General features: G+C 46.9%; 1 long non-coding RNA gene across 1 annotated transcript; it reads left to right on the top strand.

Annotated features, from left to right (window-relative positions):
- Window positions 1-48: 48 nt before the first annotated feature.
- LOC143270337 (uncharacterized) lies at window positions 49-23,031 on the top strand. The gene is made up of 2 exons (XR_013047477.1): window positions 49-14,258; window positions 22,808-23,031. It is a non-coding gene; the product is annotated as an uncharacterized LOC143270337 (long non-coding RNA).
- The last annotated feature ends 1,139 nt before the right edge of the window (window positions 23,032-24,170 follow it).

Raw genomic sequence — 24,170 nt, 5'->3', positions numbered from 1 at the left:
GCCCGAGTGACAGTTGCATAAATAATTAGCTCTGTCTGAACCGGCCAAACCTGGAGGAGAGTGATGCTGAAGAGGCTGGGAGGAGCTGCTGGGTTGGGGCTGGGTGGTTCAGGGACGTCTAACGGGCTCCCAGGGTCATGTGGACTAGATCTGTCCAAACCACTGAAGCAGCCTGAACATGCGTGAGGCTGAGAAATGGCTGCAGCTGCAGCGCTGTGAGCGTGCACCCCCCTGCTCACATCCTGGCTCACTGGCACTCGGCCACTACTGTGCCTCCACAGTGGCATTGCTGAGAGGCGCCCAGCCAGCCCTGCACTGGGGCAGATTGCAGGACGCCCTTGGTGGCTGCCTCCTGGCCTGTCTCGGGTTCCCATGACAAGGATCTCTTGCAGGCACTGCAGTCTTTCTGGGTTATCCTGTTTGAATGTCTTAGCGTCTTCGTCTCGTGTGCCCTTCAGCCACAAGCTTAGAAAGCATATTCAAAAGAGGAACACTGGTGCCCAGGGAGAGCATCACCGTGCGTCTCCAGGTCTCCAGGTGCTCTTTTGTTCTGTTGTCCCCCAGCTGCCCTCAGGGGCCAGCTGAACCACAGACAGATTGGGAAGAGGGTCTTACAGTGTGGCGCAAACTTAAATTGCTCAAGGGTCAGACTCCAGAATTATTTTAGAGGGAAAAGGCGATATAGTGGCCCAAAGTCCAGGCAGGTGCCTCCTGGCCTGTGTTCAGGTCTCAGTTAGAAGCCACGGGGCATGGGAAAGGGACGTCATGTTCTCTTCTCAGATGGTTCCCTGCTTATTTACTGGAATGTCCCTTTGGTTGTCTACTAGTCTCAGGGTATAAAGTTTAATCTATTGAATGCATATGAAGCCCGAGGGAGAAGGACTAGGGCTTCCTGGCTATGCCCACGCAGCCAGTACTACCGGTCTGGAGAGAGCCTGAGGTGTGAGGCTGCTGCCTCTAGCTAGAAAACTCGGGTGGCCGTCGGTTAGGTTCAGCAAGGTATTGTGAGCATGGTATTGCGAAGTTCCCCAGGAGGAGTTGCTGTCATCCCTGTGATCCCATAAACCCTGTGGAATGAGGGGACGTTATGCATTTGACAGTCCATGAAGTGACTTGCCCAGAGTCACACAGGTCTCATAGACCAGAGAGAAGAAATGTTCTTGGCTCCTTGGAGACATAGAGCATCAACCAGAGTCCATGATGATGCTGTGGACTCCCTCCCAAGGGCTTCCCTCACTCCTTTTCCCAGATGGTCTCACCCTACAGAGGCTGTGGAGAGCGAGCAGGCACCCCGAAGGAGTGCTTGACCAAGAGAATGGCGTGTAGCTGACCCAGACTCCTCCCTTTGCATTGCAGTCCTGCACCAAAAGTCAGGGCGGGTTCCCCAAAGGAAGCCACTTGAAGGAGAGAAGTCTAGTCTACTCTAGGTCCCACTTCCTGAGAAGTCCCCTCGTCAGAGGCGAGGGTGAGCCTCTGGAGGACCATTGGTCTCCTTAGCTCCTGTGTGGCTCAAAACTCAAACCTTCTAAAAACGGTCCACGGCCCCACCACAGTGACTCTGCTTGCTGGGACTCAGCTGAAGAGCCCCAGATGAGTCATCAATTGTGATGACTCAGGACAAAGCGGTACCAAGGCTAGTGAAGGAAGCTGACATGTATCTATGGGCATCTTTATTGATCTCATACGTGGTCTAGCATGAGGGGGGCCGTGCTGAGACCAGGAAATGCCTGCATCCACACTGAGTGTGTCCGCTCCCCCCACCTCTTGCTCACCGAAACTCATGGTACCTCTCATCCTGCCAGAGCCACACAGAGCCAGGGAGAAGAGGCAGTAGCTACTGCCTGTGACTGGTGGCACATCATGGTTCGTGCCAAGAACTACCAAGACCTTGCTGTCACCGAATGCTCCTCTGTCACTACATTAACCTGGTAGTGGGGTCCCTCTACCGAACAGCAGGGATTCTGTCCTCACCCACCCATGGGTGCCCGACTCTGAAATCCCAGTCTCTCCAGTCTGCACATATCCGAGTCTAAACTGCTCTTAGTGATGTCAGGTTTTGACAAGTGTCTTCAGCTGCGGGAGGGCTGTAATTCAGCTTTCCTGCGGTGTTGGTTGCTGAGGGGGCATCAAGAGTGTCCTGTCCCAGGGAAAGAAATGGGCGGGCCTCCCTTCAGATCTACACTCAGAAGGAATGTTACGAGGTTGGCACAGTTTCTTCCTGGGTGTTTGGTAGAACCCAGAGGAGGCTCCCCGGGCCTGAGGCCTGCCTCCTAGAAACTTTCACTCAATATAAAAGAGACACATGAGCAACATTCAAAATGGAAGAATCGAACCCAACATTAATGCCCTAAATTGTGCAGGCAATCTAACCAATCCAAGCCCCGCTTTACAGAGAGGAGAGGACATGCAGCCAGGTGGCCGTGAGCCAGGGATGCAGGTCATTGACCTCCCAGGTGTCGTTATCTCCTGGGAATTAGCAGCAGCACAGAAAGCTGTGCAAGGTCCCAGGGGAGACTCAGTGACCAGGGAGGAGGAGGCTGGCTGGGAGGCTGTGCAGTTCCAGAAGGCTCCTCAGATGCCCTGTTGCTCACATCCAGCAGCCACGGAGTCCTCTCTTGGGACATTAGCTAAGGATGTCATGTGTGGGAAGAGTATGACCGTCCTCCAACAGTGAGGCTGCCTGGGCTCTCACTGGACAGGCTTCAGGGGTGGCTCTGACAGTGACCTGAAGTAGAGGAAAGGGCATCTCTAGGACCCTGGGGTGGAGAAGCTGAGTCTCAAGTCCATGTGGACCGGCGGAGTCTGAGGCCTGATGATAACTGGGCAGAGCCACGCCGTGCCCCTCCATGCCTACCCTCTGTAGGGGCCATCTCGAAGCCTCCATTTCAGGAGGGGCTGGCCCTTCATGTTTCTCCAAGTATTTTATTTCTGATAGCCCCACCCAGCTCGCTTGTGCCTTTAACTAGAAGCAAGTCCCTCTGCCGGAGGAGGATTTCTCAGGACATGCATACATTTCATGAATTTTCCCATGATCTTAGCTTTCTCGCCTGGCCACACACAAAGCAGCCACACCTATGGCTCTATCCTTGATCCTGGTTTCCTAAAATGGAAAGCCAAGGAAGCAGAGGGGGGGCGTGGGATTCCTTTGCCTCTGCTCACACCTCCTCACCAGACTCTGCCGTTCCTTCCTCCCATGCATCATCTATTCTTGATTTTTGTGTTCCGTGTCAGAGGCCACTGAGAAGCGCATTTGTGGAAGTACACCACTGGTACCCTTTATACCTGAAATATTGGGTAGAACTCAGAGGAAGCTTCCCTGGGCCTGAGGTTTTTCTTCCCAGAAATGCACACTCAATATAGAGCAGGCACACGAGCAAGGTAAAATATGGAAGAATCCAACACAGCACTCCTTCCCTAAACTGTCCACTAAATATCGTCAGTCTAGCCATCCTCTGTTTTTCAGAGAGGAGAGGACATGCAAGCCTGGTGGCTGTGAGTGCCAGGGAGGCAGGCCGCTGGCCTCCCCGGTGTCAGCATCTCAGGATAGCATTTGGCAACAGGCACAGGGGACTAGGCAGTCAGCCACCAGGGAGCGGGAGGCTGGCTGGGAGGCTGTGCAGTTCCGGAAGGCTTTTCAGACCTCCCGGTGCTCAGAGTCAGTGGCCACCGAGTGGTGTCTTGTGACCTTCGCTAACGATGTGTGTGGGATGACATTGACTTTGTTCGCTCTCCTTTCTCCTGAATTACACCCATTCCCTTTCTCCTTGCCCACTAACTTCTGTCCCAGACATCTCTAACAGGAGACTATAGAGGACTACAGACAGCCTCTGCTCCCAGGCATCATTGGCTCCATTTTTTAGGTCTGGAGCCCTTGCCATGGGATCAGGGATAAAATAAGTCCCATATTTTATCCCTAATAACCTCAGGGTAGCCTGTTAACTCTAGCAGAGAGAGCCAGTGAGTCTGTGAGGGCTGAGGTACAGGTCCTTCCTGCCCATTCTCTGGGCCTCCTGCCTGGCCACAAAAGGAATCAAGGTGCAGCTGGACATAGACCTCTCTCATCCTTGGGTGAGACGGAGGCTGAGCTGAGCCAGTTCACACTTCTCTTTGATGTCAGTCCTCAACTCTGCCCTGAACTCTCCAGTCCTGGATCCTGGAGCCGGCCGACCTGACGGCGCGGTGTGGAGATTCTCACCCACCTCCTGGCACCTGCCTGAGCATTGTCTCCGTGTTCAAGGCTGTGCCTGGAGAGTCCTTTCCCCGGGAGAATCCTTCCACTGAGTCACACCCCAAATCCAAATCCTGTGCACCATTCAGTAGATGTGCTACCGAACATATCCCAGGGCTTTGAGAAAATCTGTGACAAAGGATCTGGCCTCCTAGGAAAGATCCCGTCTAAATAGCAGAACAAGGAAGGATGGGGACAATCGGAAACATCAGCCTGAGGCACGCGACCCCTACGACGGGGTCACGGAAACATGGCAAGAGCAGACTTCTGTGCACTCTTCCTTTTCCTGTTCACCACACAAACCCCTCCCTCAGTCTCTGAGGCAGAGGGTGCACGCTGACTGCTCTGGGCACAGTCTCCCATCTCTGGTGTTGCTCGGACCCGAGTGACGTCACCCATTGTGGTCAGAATCACAGCTGGCCTGTCGGCCGTCTGCCTCCTGGAACCACAGGCATAAGTAGGGTGCTCTAGACTGTCGCTGCTGTTCCAGCTGAGGTCCTGGTGCATCACACACCATCACCTGCTCTTTCCTCTGGGTTCTCAGACCCACTCTGGGCCCTGCAGAGTCAGAGGCCGTCGGCAAGACATTGATCACCCTTGAGCTTATTGGGGGTCGGAAACCCTCAAACGAAAGACAAGAGCTGCACCCATCGCCCCTCAAATCTACACTCCCCCGTTTCCCCGAACCCTCCATATCCATCCTAGAAGCGTCAAATTCCAACAGTGACTGACACATTTTGGGCTCAATGTGTTCAGTGTGAAGACCCTGAGGCAGGCTGAGGTCGGGAGCTGGAAATCGTTCTATGAACGTCATGTACATTTTTTTTCATTGTAGATTCTTGTGAGGATGTCTCTTTGGGGTACTTGGAAGATGGGTGGTATGACTGTGGCATTGGACGCCTGCGTTTTGATTAATTAATTGGCTAATGAAGTGATGTAGTTTCAAACAGTACAGCCAGGTAGTGATTGCTAAGCTGGGCTGGATGGCGGAGACCTACAATCCAACGAACAATTAGGCATGGCTGCTCCCCCAGCGCCCTGCAGAGGAGTGGCTAGATTCGTGTGCTCCGGGGGCGAACACACAAAGGCTAGACACTGTGTAACGCAGTGAGTTCCACACCCAGTGGAATTTCTAGCAGAGTCAAGGTTTAGTGCAGGCGTTACACTGGGTTAGATCGGGCAAATGGAACCAGAGCAGTGGGTGCTGGGGGGGATGTGTACTGTCCTCAGGAGCCCGGCCTCTGGCTCCTGACCCTGCTGCCGAGCTCCAGCGGTTACCTTTTAACCTCTACAGTGTGGGCCCCAATTGGGCTTGAGTAGCTGAGTGAAAAGGGCTTCCCCACATCTGAGAGAGATCCTCACACACGAGCATTCAGCAGACACTCCTGGGAAAAGCAGGCTGTCCAGGGCTGAGCACGTGGGAGGTCTGGATCATCAGGGAGACATAGCCCTGCTTTTGCGCTGACCAGCCAGCCTAGCTCCCTCTGCCCACGAATAGCACCCCAGGTTACAAATGACGATTCAAGGCATTGTGGAGACGCTGTCAAAGTCATATCTCCACACAAGACAAGAATGAGTGTGAGACGGAGCGGCTCCTGTCACCCTGCTGGCCTTCCTCTGTGCTGGAGCCCAGACGCCATTCCTTCTTCCTTCTCAGAGACTAGGAAGTCTGCATCTCTCCTGGCAGCATGGTTTCATTCTGCCTTCAGTATAAATATGCTGGTAGGGCAAAACAACCCTTGGTCAACGAAGTCTACCCAATGCCTGGCTCGAGAGCTGCTCCCAGAATTGGGGAATAAGTAGGAGGCTACCCTTGTTGTTTCAAGAGCTCTTTAGCTACACGTGCATCTGCGTAAAGACCAGCCCACGCGGGACACCGGCCTACGCGGGACACCGGCACCAACACAGAACGCGTCGCAGCCACACTGTGCCGCAGACCGCACTCGAGGTTTGAGCGGAAAGCGTCCTGGAGAGAGAGAGAGGAGGAAGCCGGCGGGGATGGGCTCCAGTGACTCGGTGAGCTTGCGGGTGGTCCGAGAAATGGAAGAGGATGATTCCCAAGGGATTTCCAGGCACGCCCGCCTCCAAATAGTCCCACCCAGTTGACATCATCTTCCTCGATAAATCATGGCTGGCCTGAGAGATCCATAGAATATGGCCAAGGAGACGGCAAGACGTTAAAAGGCTGGGTCAGGAAGGCATGATGTCTCCCCCCCGCCCCTCCGTCTCTTGAACTAGTTTCCCATGGCAGAAACGGAAGTTGGTGACTTTTCCCCCCGTTCCTGCTGTGTGCATGACCAGTACTGCTCCCAACACACGTCACATGAGTTGACCTGCTCTGTATTTCGTGTGACATTTTCAAACTTCTCTTAGTTTCTTTTGATTCCTCGGTTCTCATGTCCCGCTGAACCTCACATGTGTGGACTTCCCAGCTGTCCGCCCTCCATCTAGTGCAGTTTTGAGCTGAGAATATGCTCTGTGCAGTCTGCGCTGCTCTCCCAGACGCACTGGGATGCGCTGGCCGGGGGGCAGCGCTAACCCCATGGGCCGCCCAGGAATGTCTCAGGTGCCCTTGATGCCGATTCTTCTGTTGCCAGCTGCAGCGTTGTGTGGATGCTGATGCCGTCCAGGCGCCAGGGGAGGCTTTGCCTGTCGGTGAGGTTCTTCCTGCCTTTCCATCTTCTGCATTTATCAGTTACTAAGAGGCCAGGGCTGAGTCTCTATTTCTTCTGCCGATCGACCTGTCTTTGCCTCCTACAATGTGAGACTCTCACATCAGGGAACCCAGGGGTGTGGGTGCTGGGGACGGTGACTTTGAGGACCGACAGACTGAGCCAAAGGTGAACTCTGTCCACGATCATTTTCCTCTCTGCAATGGCTGCTTTGTTTGATGAGTCTGAAACGGCCCGGTCTACATTTGATTTGTGTGAGCAAGACAGGCTCCTTCCTCACCCCTGTACCTTTAGCCTGGGTTTCTGTATTGGAAGTTGGCTTTTGTGTCCACGACATGTGGTTAGTTCCTGCAGCTGTTTAATCCATGGCGCTAGTCTCTTACTTTTAAGTGTATGTTTAGGTCAGTACCATTTAAAGAGATTTTTTTTTAAGAGAAAAAAAAAAAAGACACAGCACAGCTGATTCCTGTAGTCGGAAGGTTTCTTGGGTCCCACTTGGCCCCTCATGGACCTGCAGCCATTTATAAAATAATCACTCAGAGGTTTAATATTTATAACTGCTCAACCATTAGCTCAGGCCTATTACTGACTAGCCCTTACACTTAATTTAACACATAATTCTTATCTATATTTAGCCACGTGGCTTGGTACCTTTTCTCAGTTCTGCCTTGTCATCTTGCTTCCTCTGTGTCTCGCCAGTGACTCCTGACTCCGCCCTTCCTCTTCCCAGCATTCTCCTAGTCTGCTCTCCCCCCCCCCCATACTTCATGCCTGGCCACTGGCCAATCAGCGTTTTATTAAACCAGTGTACAAGAGCATTATCCCCCAGCGGATTCCTGCATGGGATGCTTGTCAGGACAATCTGGAACTACAGCCCACACGCACACAGTTTTGAAAAGCAGAACAGGCTCAGAATGACGGTCCACGTGGGAACCCCGTTGGAGGAAGCTGACTTTTAAGCTGTTTTGAAGGCTGTAAGGGAACCTTTACCTCTGAGTGCACCTTAGTCTCTTAAGAACCAGGAAGGATTGTGGGAAATGTCCAAGCTGCCATTTTACACAAAGAAAAGGCCTGCTGTTATGACTGGAAGCAGTACTGGGACGTTTTTATGAGTAACATGTGCTGTTGGTGTGTGTCTGGGCCTGAGGGCAGGGACAGCAGTGGGCTGGCCAGGGAGTGGGTCGCTATGATGTGAGTTGGAGGACGCTGAGAGGAGAGTACCCCGAAGGGGGTCAGGTGCTACTGTCACGTGGAAGGGAGACTGGGACAGGTGCTGTGACTGAGGCCCCGAGAGGCCGAGTGGCTTGGCCTTTCCTTCAGAGAGAGACAAGTTCTTTTGGCATGAGGGAGGGGGGAGAGCTGCCCAGCTAAGGGCAAGTGAGGCAGGGGTGGATCCTGTGATGCAGGCCTTACTAGGAGCAGATGGAGCAGGGTATCAGGGCTGAAGCAAGGAGTCTGCAGAGGGGCAGGGGCGGGGGCAGGGAGGGGCTTGAGGGAAGGAGGAGGCAGGACAGCCGTGCCTCCTTCCAGACATGGGATGCAGCAGCTTTCCAAGGCCCCTAGCGTGGGCATCCCTCTCCCTCCAGCTCCTGTGCCATGCTTGTGCTGGCACTGGAGGGGTGGTGGCATGAGGGCCTGGGCAGGCAGAGGGGAGAGCAGGAAAGCATGTGGAACGGGTACTGGTGGGTCTGGCATAGGGTGATGACTCTAGACACAGTCTGGGTGATGATGGTAAGAGACAGAGTCTCCTCATACAGGTGTGAGCATAGGAATCCCCCATTTTCATCCCTAGACCTTTCTCCTGTGTGTGATTCATGTGATAGTGTCTGCTACTGTCTGGCACCAGAGAAACCCGCCAGGTAGACAGGGTGTCCTGTCTTTCTTCCTAGAGGATGCTGGGTGGCAGCCCGCAGTAGGACGAGGCTCCCCCCTCCTCTGAAGTGGCGGGAATCCTTAGGTTGAGTTGTATGACTGGATGGTAGCACATTGGGTACTAGAGCTCACCTCCAGGGTCTGGAACTCTGGTGAGAGCTGTCTTCAGAGCTTTCTTGTAGAGCCCCTGGCCTGGGCAGGGAGGACCCGGCATCCGCTGGCCAGGAGGGACCCCCATGCGGAGTTGCATCCCCGTTGAACCCCTGCTCTGCTGGGGTTCTTGCTGTTCCGTTGGCAGTGATGCTCATCCTGCTCGCTGGTCCCTTCCGTCCCTCTCCGCGGTCTCCCGGGGCTCTGAATGCAGTCTTCTTTCTGCAAGGGTCTTGGACACACCTGGGCGTGTGTGGTGCAGACCTACAGACTCTCCCACCTCTACCATAGATATGTTCAGTAAACAGTGCACCGAGTTGTGAGGTGAGCTCACCTCGGCAGCCTCCTCCAATGGGGAGGCCTGCAGAATCCCGCGGGGACCCAGGAAGGAATCCAAAGCGCTTGGTCACGGAGTGGCGTCTAGAAAGCACACTAGTAAACTACACATGCAATGTCACTGGATCCTTGAGATGTCCTATAAGCTCGAGCAGGGGCAGCTGTGGGCTGGCCGCCATTCGAGGGAAGCTGATGATCCACATGCATTCTCAGGGCGGCAAACTCTTTTTACAGGTCCTTGTACCCTAGAGCCTGGGCAGGCCGGAAGGACAAAGGCTGCCCAGGACACAAGCAGGTGGGAAGGCTGGTGCTCTGATGTAGAGAGCCTACCTATACCTTCTCTTTCACCTGCTTGCCGTTGATCTCGGCAATGTGTGGCCCACGCTTGGAACCAGTATTTGGAATGTGTGAGCAAAGAAGTGGTAGGTGAGGACAGATGTGCTGCCCGGGCCCGTGTCACAGATTCCCGAGGACACAAAGTGTGTGCCCACCCCCGGGTTGCTGGCTTGAGAGGCCGGGGGGGACTGGAGTGCCCAAAGGCTGCAGATCTTCCCTCTGGGCCTTGGAGGCCTCTGATCCCCTGAGAGGGTGGAGGGGCTCTCCCTGAGGGCCCCGAGCTAGAGAGCAGGACTGGGCCTGTTCCCTACTCCAGAGCTGTGGGCACCACTCGGGAGCAGCGCACCCCACGGAGGGGCAGCTGCTGGCTGAGTAGCTGCTGCAGGAGGCAGCAGCCTTGGGCACAGCTCCCGGGGGTCCTCCTGCCCTTACCCCGAGAAGCCACGGCAGGGGTGGGGGGCCACTGACACCAAGACAAAAGACACTACTCAGAGATGCTGGGGCAGCTGAGCTGTGGAGCAGGGCAGGCTGGGAAGGCAACGCTACCCCGTGGGCCTGCATACCCCTGCCCCCCGCTCTCACAGAACTCTCTGAATGCTCTAGGTCCTTCATCTCCTAGACAGAGGGGCACTGCACCCAGCCTCTCTCTCCAGTGGGTGTGCCCGTGTGCTCAGGTTGTTTTGGGAATAAGTAGATGCTGCTCTTAGCAGATGCCCCTGGTGGGAAGAAGTGAGCTTCGGATTCCCACTTCACATCCTTCTGGAGCATAAACAGTTAATGAAACACATCACTTGAACCTTTCCTGTTTCTTAAGAAAACATTTCACTGTGTGTCTCCGGCTGGCCTGGGACTCACAGGGACTCACAGTGAGCGCCAGCACCGCCAGCCCACACACACTGATAGTCCTTTGAATCCTTCTCCTCTTCCTCTTCCTCTCTTCATGCCTGCAGACTTGAGGTTGGCACAGGGGAGGCTGGGACGCATCCCTGCACCACCTGTGCCTAGCTTGGGTGGGCCTCAAAACGAGCCATGGAAATGCCTTCTGCCAGTTCCTAAAAATCCTGCCGAGTCTGCTTCAAATTTCCGACTCCATTCAGACAAGAGAATTGTCCAGTCAATCCTGATATTTCTAGCATGTCAGGTTTAAAGGTGTCCCATTCTACTGTCATGTCCCTCGACAAAGCTCTAGCCTGAGCTCCATGATAACCGTCATGGCCATTGATTTAGACCGCCTCCTCCTTCCTGTGTCATGGTTTCTTCCATGGGTGACCCCGGTGACCCACCTGCCTGCTCATACTGCCCTTGTCAATGGGTGCTGTTTCATGGACATCTCTCAGATGAGAGAGGTTGCTGCGAGACAGAGACCTTTTGGGAAACAGGGACCTTGTTAGGGTCCTCTGGGGCTGGGTATAAGGCTTGTCTGCTGGCTCTCCGCTGGTCTGAAACTGGGGCCCTCACGTGGGGAAGCTTTCCCGGCGCCCTCTGCGGGGCTGACTGTGTCCTCGAGGCTGCTGTGGCCTGAATGGTCCCCCAAGGTGCGTGTGTTGGAATCATAATCCTCGGTGCAACAGGCCGAGACACGGGGTGTTTTGGAGGTTCTCTCTGATTGGTGCCGCATCCATGGATGGATGACTCTGTGGCCTCAGGAGTGAGGGAGGGGAGCATGGGGTCCTCAGGTGGACAGATTCAGCCCAGCATCATCACCTTGCCTGGGGAATGCGACAGGTGGACACAGTAGGCTGGCCTAGGTAGGCACCAGCCCCTCGATTTCAGACTTTTCCAGACTCGAAAGCTAAGAAATAATACCCAGTCTCTGGTCCTCTGTTATAAGTATATAAGATGGACTAAAAGACCAACTAGAATATTCAGAGGTCCCTCTGCACAAAGACACAGTAGCACCACAGAAACCCAAGTATGAGCCTTCTCCTTTAAATCATTTTTATTTACATAGCATGACATAAGTGATCAAGATACTTAGAGGTTAAGAACACTGACTGCTCTTCCAGAGGTCTTGAGTTCAATTCCCAGCAACCACATGGTGGCTCACAACCATCTGTAACGAGATCTGGTGCCCTCTACTGGCCTCTGCAGGCATACATGCAAGCAGAGCACTGTATAATAAATAAATAAATAAATAATAAATCTTTAAAAAAACAAATTTACATAGCGTGGTAGCTTGAATGTAATTTGCCCCCATAAGCTCATGGGGAGTGGCACCAGTAGGAGGCGTGGCCTTGTTGGAGGAGGTGTGGTCACTGTGGGGGCGGGCTTTGAGGTTGCTTATGTTCAAGCTACGCCTAGCTCCGTTCAAGATGCATTAGCTCTCAGCTCCTTCTCCAGGACTGTGTTTGCCTGCGCTCTGCCACGTTCTGCCATGATGATAAACCTCTGAAACTGTAAGCCACCCAATTAAATGGTTTCCTTTAAAAAAAAAGTTGCTGTGGTCATGGTGTCTCTTCACAGCAAGAGAAACCCTAAGACACATACTGACAACCATATTCCAGAGTCATCCTTTGTATCATAAAATAGAAAAATGACATGCCATCAATATTCTTAAATCATAATTTTATGACTTTCATGTGACTATTAACTATGTATGGCAAGAGAAGGAAAGATTTTTAAATTTTTTAAATTTTATTTGATTTTTTTGAGACAGGGTTTCTCTGTGTAACAGTCCTAGCTGTCCTGGAATTTGCTTTGTAGCCCAGGCTAGCCTCAAATTCACAGCGATCCACCTGCCTCTGCCTCCCAAGTGCTGGGATTAAAGGCGTGTGCCACCGCCGCCCATGGAGAAATGGAAAGTTTTAGCCACTTCCGATTGACACTCTGAAAAGCAGCATCAGTCACTCCTCAAGATGGTCACAGTTGATGACCTTGGTATCTCCTGGCTCCAGCCAAGTAGAACTCTGACGGTGTTTGAAGGGCCAAGACAGCGCTCATCTCATTACTGAAATTTTGCTGCTGTTATGAATTGTAACATAAATATCTGATACTCGGGATGGCCTTTTGTGACCCCCATGAAAGGGTCTGTTGACCTCCAAAGGGTCATGACCCACAGGTTGAGAACTGGTATGCACAAAACTGACAAGAAGTATATGGTTTCCGTTCCCTCACTGGTCATCTGAAGGCAAGATGGGTCACCAGCCGCTCTACTGGAGTCGCCCCGGGTTTCCATCTGCTCAGTGCCAAGGTCTGGCCCAGAAATACAGGCTGGGCACTTGCAGGCGGCATTTCTGTCTGAACTCGAAAGGACATGGGTTTTATCAAGTTGAACAAGGTGACTTTTCCTTGTGAAAGACCCTAGCCCTTCAGGCTTACACCCCCAAGCCTCAGGAAAAGAGAAACTTCAAGCACCAGGAAATGAGAAACTAAAAATCTAGTTCCAAGAGCAAGCTGACTTCGACATTGTTCAATCTCCCCTGCAACCATATAACAATGTAAAAAGATTTCTGCTAAGAGATGTGCTCAACTGTGACTGGGATAGTTGCAGGTGTTCCAGGAAGGACCACCATGACCTGTGTGTAAACTCCACTCCCGCCCTGATATCCCCCCTTGAGGTTTCAGGAAGAATGTACCTGTTGACATAACTGTACCCCCTCTGTGATCACTCTGAACCCAGACCATGATCTTGTGAAACGAAATTGTATGGGAATTGTAATCTTATGGCTTTTGTGGGTTTTTCCTTTAAAAACCCCCCATGTGGCTGCAGTAAGATGTGGCTCTTGCTCTTAGGAGCAGGGTTTGCCCTTCTATATAGAGGCTTAATAAATCCTCCTGCTATTGCATCAACTGCACTGGAGTCTGGGTTCTTGGGGCACCCACTTGAGACCCTAAACTTTGGGGTTCAACACTTGAATTATTCAAGTCCATCTGCCCAGTGAAAGACATAGGACTAGTCTTTATACAGTAAAGAATTAAAAACTTTTAGACCTTAAAAAATGTACAGTGCTGTGGAATAATCCTTCTCTACACTGTGAAGACGTGTTGCTCTCACTGTTAATAAAAAGCTGGTGGGCCAGTAGCTAGGCAGGATTTTGGGGGCCAGAGAGAGTGCCGGGAAGAAGAGGGGTCATGAGCCAGACTTGAAAGAAACACCGTGGGGAAGTCCATAGATGAAGTCAATGAGCCTGGGGCAGCACACAGATGAACAGAAATGGGTTAATTTAAGCTGTAAGAGCTGGCTGCAGACAAGCCTAAGCTATCGGCTGAGCATTTATAATAAGTCTCTGTGTGGTTATTTAGGGAGCAACTGCCAGGACACACAGAGAAACTCCTCCTACAGTAGAGTTTTTCCCAAGTTTAGGAAAATACTTAAGACAGCCAATTTGAGAGAATAAAAAAAAATTGAGTAATAAAAAAATTAAAAAACCGAAATTTGATGGGGGTCGTGAATGCACAGGAAGAAAATGCATTTTGTGAAATTGAGCCAGTCCATCTGAGGAAGCTACACCCATAAAAACTGCGCGTGAACTCACCTCCGAAGCAGCTGTGTGAGTTTTCCATCTCAGAAAACCCCCGGAACGAGTGTCGTTTGGAATAGAAAACTAGATGTGCCTTGTCACAGGATGGCAGTGGTGATCGATCACTATGGAATATTCATGTGAGCACCTGCACCCTCTGGGGTGCGCCTTCCTGTAGGGCTCTGTAGGCCAGTATGTCCTTGGGTGTCTGTAGATGTAACCAACCGTCTTATTAAATAAGAAACACAGAAACAATGTAAAAGAGAAAGCCGAGAGGTCAGAGCTCAGAGCTAAAATCTCACCCTTCCTCCTGCTGTCCCAGCTTCGCGAAAAGAGACCTACTTCCTGTCCGTTCGTATTTTTAAAGTATGTTGTTCTGCCTTCTCATTGGTTGTAAACCCAAACACATGACTGCCTCGTCACTGTCTGAATGTACAGCCCCCTAGGTCTTAAAGGCATATGTCTCCAATGCTGGCTGTATCCCTGAACACACAGATATCTATGGGATTAAAGGCGTGTGCCACCACCGCCACACTCTTGCTATGGCTCTAATAGCTCTGACCCCCAGACAACTTTATTTATTAACATACAATCAAATTAATATTTCAGTACAAATCAGAATAATATTTCAATACAATTAGATTACCACCACATTTCCCCTTTTCTATTTTAATAAAAAGAAAAAAAGCAAAAGGTTATGACTAACAAAAGAAAAACTATATACAAAAGTACAATAACTATATACAATATATACAAGTAATAAATACCTAAACAGGTATTTGACGAATCAGAGAAAATAATTCCATTATCTATCCTATTTTGATAATTCCAAGATGTATCTAATGTACTTTCTATCCTAATTAATTTTCAACTATAACTAACTAATCTTCAACCATAACTAACTAATCTTCAACTCCCTCAGAGACCCAAGAAGGGAATAATATTAGCTAACAAAAATAAGAACAGGAAGTGCATGCAAGCAACTTCCAAAAAAATTTTGTGAGTTGACAGAAACAGCCAGCTGCCTGGGCAGTCACCTGAGGTTTCTCCGTAGTGTTGGGGCATCATCTTCAGCTATAGGCTTAGTGTATCTGACAGACTCATTTGTGAAGTAGGATGTACACAAGGTCAACAGTTCAACCTCACATTGGGTGAGAGCAGTCCACGTACCAGAAACACCTGAATTCCACTAGTGTCCTGTCATGATTCAGGATTTTAAATTCTGGAAATTGTTGACAGTTTTTTAATTCAGCTGTCCATTCTTCTTGGCTGTGTATATATGGCTTCATCTCAGCATCCCCTTCTTCTCCACATCCCTCTATTAAATGCCGGTCTACTTTTGAGAGGCATGAGCTTTCAGCTGCTGTTCCATTGTACAACAGAATCCATCGGCCCTCTGCCTGTTAAGCTGCCTTCGAAGAAAAGGGCACCGTACCTTTCCCGGATGCGAAGGCCACTTCAGGGATGGGGCCATATTGTCCTGGCCTCAGAAGATGCCTTTTGATAAAGCCATAACCACACTTGTTTTGGCAAGAATCAGTAGTCCCTTGTTTCGTGATCTGTCTGTCCATTTTGTCCTGTTGATTCGAGGATACTTTGTTGTCCAGTGGCTAACTTTTGCCAGAATGAAAGTTGACTCCATATGCAGTTTCTTCAATGCCCATATTTTCTCTAAAGTAGATTGGTACTGCCAGGAGCCGACATGTCTCAAAAAAGAAAAATTTTCTAAGTTATTAAAACATTTTAAATGCCATATTCTGTAGATCTCTGAAGGGTTTGAAGATGACCTGTCTAAAACATCTCTGCTCAATTTTTAAAACATATCCAATATGACTACAAGTTCTATGATAATGTCTAACTACTAGCTTTCATTTCTTTATATCCTAATAGTTGATAATAATAACATTCAAGGATCAGAAATTTGCATTACATTGTTAAATGGATGGAATAAATACAATTAGAAATATACATATAGCATTTTCTAACAATATCAGTTTCAAATTTGTATATAATATAAAACAATTCAATCCAATGTAAAGTATTTAAAACTAGTAATTGTCTTTTTCTTTTCTTTCTTTCTTTTTCTTTTTCTTTTTTTTTTTTTTTTTTAAACAAGAACCTTAAATCTAATCTCCTTTGCTTAACCTTTTTCCTAACCCTTGACAATAACTTGTAACCAACCCCCCTAAATACTGAAAATTATCCCAGACCCAAAACCCATTAAAAAGACCAAAAAACCACCCGCCCCACACCACCTCTTTGGGAATGTGGGCGTCGTATTCTTAAAATTGCTTCCTGCTGGGTATGGGCGAAGTTTTCTTTATCCTGAAAGAAAAAATTTAGGTTAATTGTCAAATTCTAGGAGAGGTAACTATATCCTTCATTATCCAGTCTGTGTATAATGCCAAAGTTCAGGGTTTATCTCAAGTCCTTATTCAAGTAGTCTTTGAGACTGGATCATCTCAGCTAGTCATCTCAAATTTGCTCTGAGCATCTTGTAGTTCAAAGCTGATCTGTGGATGATGTTTGTCAGCTTAATGATATTATTATTGTCCACGTGGAATTGTTGTTGTTGTGGGGCCCCATCTTCTTTCTGGAGACTTCAGTTGATGTTAGGCCAGGCCGTGATTTCCTGCAGAAAACTGATAAGAGACTCGAACACAACAACATATATATGCAGCTAGCCTTTTTTCTAGAATTAGTTAGTACTCTATGTGACCATTCATATCTTAACAAAGTTTAAAATGTATATATATATATATTAATCTTGTAAATTTTGATATAAAATTTATACTTTGAGAAAAAGTTTAAAGAATCAGAATAGAATCAAAGAGTTGAGATTAGTAATAGAATAGTCCCTTAATTAATTTTGCTTTTGTCCTGTACCATAGCAGAAGATGGCTCTTATTCTGGCATGATACAGGGAGTTTGCATTTTCCTTTTAACAACATGCTTGATTTTAAAGAAGGAGAGAGCCATTCTCCAACTCCAAAGTCAGCTTTAAATTTTAATTGAACTGGGACTATTAGAAAACCAAGAGTGTTAAATCTTTAGAGAAAAGCAGAAACAAACATTTAGGAAGACATAAAATTTTTTTAGATAATATATACCCATACACCGTTTCACTCTGTTTCTTGGGATAGATGATTTGTCCCTTTTCTTCAGTTGTCTCATTTGTCCAGTGTTCTTCAGATTCCTTAACCTTCATTCTCCTAAAAGACAAAAACAAAAACCTTTCCCCAAGACTAATTTTGGGGATGTTCCTTTTTGGCAAGTTATTATCTGATGAAATGAAAAGGCATGTTTTATTGATACAAGTTAGTTTAAATTGGATGTTCATGTTGGTTGATGAACTATCACCTCCTCTAATTAAGAGGTCTCTCTTGTTCAAATCGAACCTTTATCAATTTTGATGGTACCCACAGCTTATCTTCTCCTGTAGAAACAAAAGCAAAACCACGTCCCCAATGTAATACATACCCTGGTTTCCATTCTGAGGTCAGCACATCCTTAAAGTATATAGGCTGATTTACTTCTGTAGTTTTTTCTATTATCCAATGTCTCTCTGCAGCTGTTGTTCCTTTCTCATTGGCATTCAGAAAATTCAAAGTTAGAAGAGCATTATGCAGTCTATTTCTGGGGGTTTTTGTTACCCATTTCTGTTTATTTAACATATCCTTTAGAGTTCTGTTTGATCTTTCTATAACTGCTTGACCTGTAGGATTATGTGGTATGCCTGTAATATGCTTTATATTGTAATAAGCAAAAAACTGTTTCATTTTAACAGAGACATATGATGGAGCATTGTCAGTTTTGATTTGTGCAGGTATACCCATGATGGCCATAACTTCTAGCAAATGAGTGATTACAGAATCAGCTTTTTCAGAACTCAAAGCAGTTGCCCATTGAAATCCTGAATAAGTATCGATAGTGTGGTGTACATATTTCAATTTTCCAAATTCTGCAAAGTGAAACACGTCCATCTGCCAGATTTCATTTCTCTGAGTACCCTTTGGGTTACATCCTGCTGGTAATGGCGTCTGATTGTAGAAGGAACAAGTAGGACATTTCTTTATTATTTCTTTGGCTTGTTGCCAGGTTATGGAAAAATCCTTTTTTAAACCTTTACTATTAACGTGATGTTTTTTATGAAATTCTGAGGCCTCCAGCACATTTCCTATCAATAATTTATCAATCTCATCATTGCCTTGTGCTAGAGGGCCTGGCAGACCAGTATGGGATCGAATGTGAGTTATATATAAAGGATGATTCCTTTTCCTGATTGTATCTTGTAATTGAATAAATAGTGAAGTTAATTCTGAAGCATCAGGGATAAATTCTGCAGTCTCAATATGTAACACCACTCTTTCAGCATACTGAGAGTCAGTTACTATGTTGAGAGGTTCTGAAAAATCCATTAATACCAACAGAATAGCATACAATTCTGATTTTTGAACTGAATTATACGGACTTTGAACCACTTTACTTAAATTTTCTGATTTGTAACCTGCCTTTCCTTCTTTGTTGGCATCTGTATAAAATGTACGAACTCCAGATATGGGTTTTTGCCGTACAATTCGAGGCAAGATCCAATCAGCTCTCTTTATAAGATCAATTCTATTGCTTTTGGGATATTTGCTGTTAATTTCTCCCAAAAAATTACTGCAAGCTCTTTGCCAAGGTTCACTTTCTGTCCATAATTTTTCAATGTCCTCCTTAGTTAATGGTACGACAATTTCTGCTGGGTCTATGCCTGCTAATTGACGAAGTCTCAATTTTCCTTTGTAAATCAAGTCAGAGATTTTTTCCACATAAGTTTTTAATTTTTTATTTGGTTTATTTGGTAAAAATATCCATTCCAATATAATATCTTCCCTCTGCATTAATATTCCAGTAGGAGAACGCCTAGAAGGTAAGATAACCAAAATGCAATCCAGCTTTGGATCAATACGATTCACGTGTCCTTCATGCACTTTCTTTTCTACCAATGCTAATTCTTTCTCAGCTTCAGGTGATAATTCTCTTGGACTATTTAAGTCCTTGTCACCTTCTAAGGTTTTGAACAAATTAGTCAGTTCATCATTTTTTACCCCAACAATAGTTCGTAGATGAGAAATATCTCCAAATAATCTTTGAAAGTCATTAAGAGTCTGTAGTCTATCTCTCCGAATTTGCACCTTTTGGGGTCTAATTTTTTGTAGCTCTATTTTATATCCTAAATAATTAATAGAATCTCCTCTTTGTATCTTTTCAGGAGCAATTTGTAATCCCCAGCGAGGCAAAATTTTCTTTACTTCTTCAAACATTATTTCTAAAGTATCTGCATTTGAGTCAGCTAGTAAAATATCGTCCATATAATGATAAATTATAGATTTAGGAAATTTTTTACGTATCACTTCCAATGGCTGTTGTACAAAATATTGGCACAGAGTTGGGCTATTCAACATTCCCTGTGGGAGGACCCTCCATTGAAATCTTTTAACCGGTTGAGAATTATTATAAGTAGGCACTGTAAAAGCAAATCTTTCTCTGTCTTTTTCTTGTAAGGGTATTGAAAAGAAACAGTCTTTTAAATCAATAACTATGAGAGGCCATCCTTTTGGTAACAGAGTAGGCAAAGGCATCCCAGATTGTAGAGAACCCATTGGCTGAATTACTTTGTTAATTGCCCTAAGGTCTGTTACCATTCTCCATTTACCAGATTTCTTTTTAATAACAAATACAGGAGAATTCCAAGGGCTGGTTGATTCTTCAATATGCTGAGCATTTAACTGTTCTTCTACCAGCTCTTCTAAAGCCTGGAGTTTCTCTGTTGTTAAAGGCCATTGCTGGACCCATACAGGCTTGTCTGTTAACCATTTTAAAGGTAGAGCTGTTGGTGTCTTTGGAAGATCATCAGTTATTGTGCCCTGTTCTTGTATAATATGGATGGCTGGTGACCACTCATTAGAACAATATCTTCTAATATTTCTCTCAGTAACATGTGCTAATTTATGATTTGTTTCTGAGATTGGAGGGATGTTAATCTGAGTATTCCATTGTTGCAACAAGTCTCGACCCCACAGGTTCATAGTTATGTTAGCCACATATGGTTTTAATTTTCCTCTCTGTCCTTCTGGACCTATACATTCAAGCCATCTTGCACTCTGTTTCACCTGAGATAATGTCCCAATTCCTAACAGTTGAACGTTTACCTCCTGAAGAGGCCAAGTTGGATGCCAAAATTCTGGTGCAATTATGGTAACGTCCGCACCTGTGTCTACCAGACCAGACAACAAAACACCATTTATTTTTATTGTTAATTTTGGTCTTTGTTCATTAATAGAAGTTTGCCAAAAAATTTTCTTTATGTTTTCTCCTGAATTTTCTATTCTCTCTGTTTCATCATTCTGACCAGCATGATTTATTCCAATAGGCATTTGGTTATTTAATCGCTCTCCAGAGCAGGCATTTCCTCTATGGCTGCCGGAAAGGTTTGAACTGGATTTGCACTGGGGGCCTGCCTGAGGCCCCTCTGGGAGTTTCCCGAAGACTGAGGCAAAGGATTACCCTGTCTGTCCTTTGTTGATCTACATTCGTTGGTCCAGTGTTTTCCCTTACCACACCTTCTGCATACTCCAGAAGGAAGGGGCATTCTGTTGCCATTGTTCCTTGAAGAAACATTGTTTCTGGAAATGACCTGTCTACAGTCCCTTTTCAAATGTCCTTGCTTTCCACATCCAAAACATCTAACACTCCTCAAACCTTTTGAAATTACTTCTCCTACCCATGTATCATCATGCTCATCAGCTTCAACATTAATTGTTTCTCTAATCCAATCTTCCATAGGTGCAGATCTTGCCCTTAATGGCCTGATTATTCTTTTGCATGCTGCATTCGCATTCTCAAAGGCCAAAGATTCAATTATTGCCTTACCAGCTTCTGAATCCGAGACCGTTCTCTTTACTGCTGAAGCCAGTCTTTGTAAAAAATCTGTAAAAGACTCTTTTGGGCCTTGCTTCACCTTTGTAAATGACTCAGATTTTTTTCCTGGTTCCTCAACTTTGTCCCATGCATTCAAGGCTGCCGTTCGACATAAAATTAGGGTTTGGACATCATATAAACATTGTGCTTGTGCTGAAGCATATTGGCCTTCGCCCATAAGCTGATCCTGGCAAACTTGTACTCCTTTATCCCTCCATTGTTTTTCTATGTTTTTAGCCTCCTCCTTAAACCAAGTCAGAAATTGAAGTCTCTGGCTGGGTTCCAGAACACCTTGTGCGAGGTCCCTCCAGTCCTGTGGTACTATCCTATTATATGTTGACCAAGTGTTTAACATTTGCTTTACATATGGGGAATGCATGCCATAAGATACTATTGCCTCCTTAAACCTTTTTAAATCCAACATTTCAATTGGAGCCCAAGTATTTTGTGTAGCCATTTGATCAGGCATCTGCTGTACTGTTACAGGATAAATTAAGGGTGACTGTGTGAAAACAGGCTTTCTTTCTGCAACCTTATGATCCCGACTTGAAACAACTTCACTGTTAATTTCTTCTGTCTGAATTTTTACAGGTTTAACAAGTTCTTCTAACGCTGTTATCCTGGCACTTAAATTGATTATCTTTTTAAATATTAAAATGTGGATTATTATAGTGATGAGGTGCATAATTCCACCAATACTAATATTATATAGTTGTTCCATTGCCAGACTGCCTAAAATTTCGAACAAAAACCAATTTTCTTCCAATGTACACATAAAACCCATTTGTTTTTTAATGTGGAAAAAAATTCTCTTTTAGATAGTTTCTTTTAAAATATCTGATATATTATGACTTACCAAATCTGTGTAGAACAGTAGAAATCCGAGGGGATTTTCAAAGCAGCCACCTAGTGTCCCAGGTGTAAATCCAGAGAGAGAGAGAGAGAGAGAGAGAGAGAGAACGCACAAGAAAGCGTAGCCGGCTAAAGCTTAAATGCAGCCACGTGTTCCCTCTTGTGCCGAGTCAAGGCTTGGGTCTGGCTTCCTTAAGCTCCGATCACCATGTGCTTTGGCTTTACAGGCAGGGCCCTGTTCGGCAGGGCAGGTCTGAGTTGTTTGTAGCACCGGCTTTAGGCAAGCTGCTCACAGACCTAGGCCCGGGCTAGAAGTTGCTACCCGGACTAGGACGCCAGCAGCTCGGACTAAGAAGCCGATCGCCGCCGGCCGCCGTGTGCCGCTGCTGCCGCCGCCGCCGCCGCCGCGGGCCGCCTGCCGCCCTTGCGGGAAAGCGGACCTGCCGCCAAGCCAAGCAGTTTTTAATGGATTCTTGTCACGTTGGGCGCCAGATGTAGATGTAACCAACCGTCTTATTAAATAAGAAACACAGAAACAATGTAAAAGAGAAAGCCGAGAGGTCAGAGCTCAGAGCTAAAATCTCACCCTTCCTCCTGCTGTCCCAGCTTCGCGAAAAGAGACCTACTTCCTGTCCGTTCGTATTTTTAAAGTATGTTGTTCTGCCTTCTCATTGGTTGTAAACCCAAACACATGACTGCCTCGTCACTGTCTGAATGTACAGCCCCCTAGGTCTTAAAGGCATATGTCTCCAATGCTGGCTGTATCCCTGAACACACAGATATCTATGGGATTAAAGGCGTGTGCCACCACCGCCACACTCTTGCTATGGCTCTAATAGCTCTGACCCCCAGACAACTTTATTTATTAACATACAATCAAATTAATATTTCAGTACAAATCAGAATAATATTTCAATACAATTAGATTACCACCACAGGTGTCACGAAGAATACGTGTTTTAAAACTAAACCTTGAACTCGCACATTATTCTGTATTTAATCAAATGAGTTAGGTGAGCAAAAAATGACTTGCTCTCTTTTTATTGTATTTATATTTTGATTTTCCTTTTTATACTGGGGATTGAATTTAGGAGCCCATACACTGTGTGTGTGTGTGTGTGTGTGTGTGTGTGTGTGTGTGTGTGTGTGTGTGTGTGTTGGGGGAAACTACCACTAAGGCATCTCCACAGCTCCTGCAACTGTGGTAGTATTGTATTCCCCCAAATATTGTGCACGCTAATAAACTTATCTGGGGTCAGAGAAGAGAACATCCACAGTATTAAACATAGAGGATAGGCAGTGGTAGCACACGCCTTTAATCCTAGCATTCCAGAGGCAGATATGTACTTGGTTCTCTGTGTGTTCAAGGATATAGCCAAGCATGGTGACTCATGCCTTTAATCCCAGAAAGTGAGCCTTTAATCCCAGGGAGTGGTGGTAGAAAGCAGAAAGGTATATAAGGCGTGAGGACGAGAAACTAGAAGCATTTGGCTGGTTAAGCATTTGGCTGGTTAAGCTTTCAGGCTTTCGAGCAGCACAGTTCAGCTGAGAGCCATTCGGATATGAGGACACAGAGGCTTCCAGTCTGAGGAAACAAGATCAGCTGAGAAGTTGGCCAGGTGAGGTGGCTGTGGCTTGTTCTGCTTCTCTGATCTTCCATCATTCACCCCAATACCTGGCTTTAGGTTTGTTTTTATTAAGTCCTTCTAAGATTCCTGCTACATGCAACCCTCTTTCTCCCTTTAAAAAGAAATATTTTGAAGAATGTCTCACTAAGTTCCCAGGGTGGCTTTGAACTCAGTAGACACACCCTGAACTTGAGGTCCTTCTTTGTCAGCCACCTGGGGAGCTGTGTCACCAGGCCTGGAAAACTTAAAAGGGTGTAACATTAATATGTTCAGAATAAAAAGAGGCTTATTCTCATTTTGAAATTAAAAACCTATATGGCAGCACTATTTCTGAGTCTCTAGGCATTTGTAGATTAAAATTTTAAATTTGTTTCTGATTCAATGTGGGGGGGGGGATAGGGGAGCAGAGGTGCATAGTGATGCACACCTGTAATCCTGGTGTTTATAAGGCAGAGAGAGGAGACTTGGGACTATCCTGGGCTATGGAGCAGTTCTTTCGGTTAGGAAGTTACCAGGCAAGGCATTTGCAGCCAGGATGTGAGGGCTGCACCCACTTATCTGAATGTGGAAACAAAGCTGTAGTCAGTTCAGTGCCTGTGAACTCACTGGATCCATTCTCCTCCTGCGACAGCCCCGGGGCCTTGTTAATCCCTTTGCTCAAGTCTGGCTTCTC

The sequence above is a fragment of the Peromyscus maniculatus genome, chromosome 23, assembly GCF_049852395.1.
Source record: "Peromyscus maniculatus bairdii isolate BWxNUB_F1_BW_parent chromosome 23, HU_Pman_BW_mat_3.1, whole genome shotgun sequence".
Lineage (NCBI taxonomy): Eukaryota > Metazoa > Chordata > Mammalia > Rodentia > Cricetidae > Peromyscus > Peromyscus maniculatus.
Note: the sequence above shows the minus strand (reverse complement) of the source record. Positions and strands in the feature narration are given on the sequence as shown.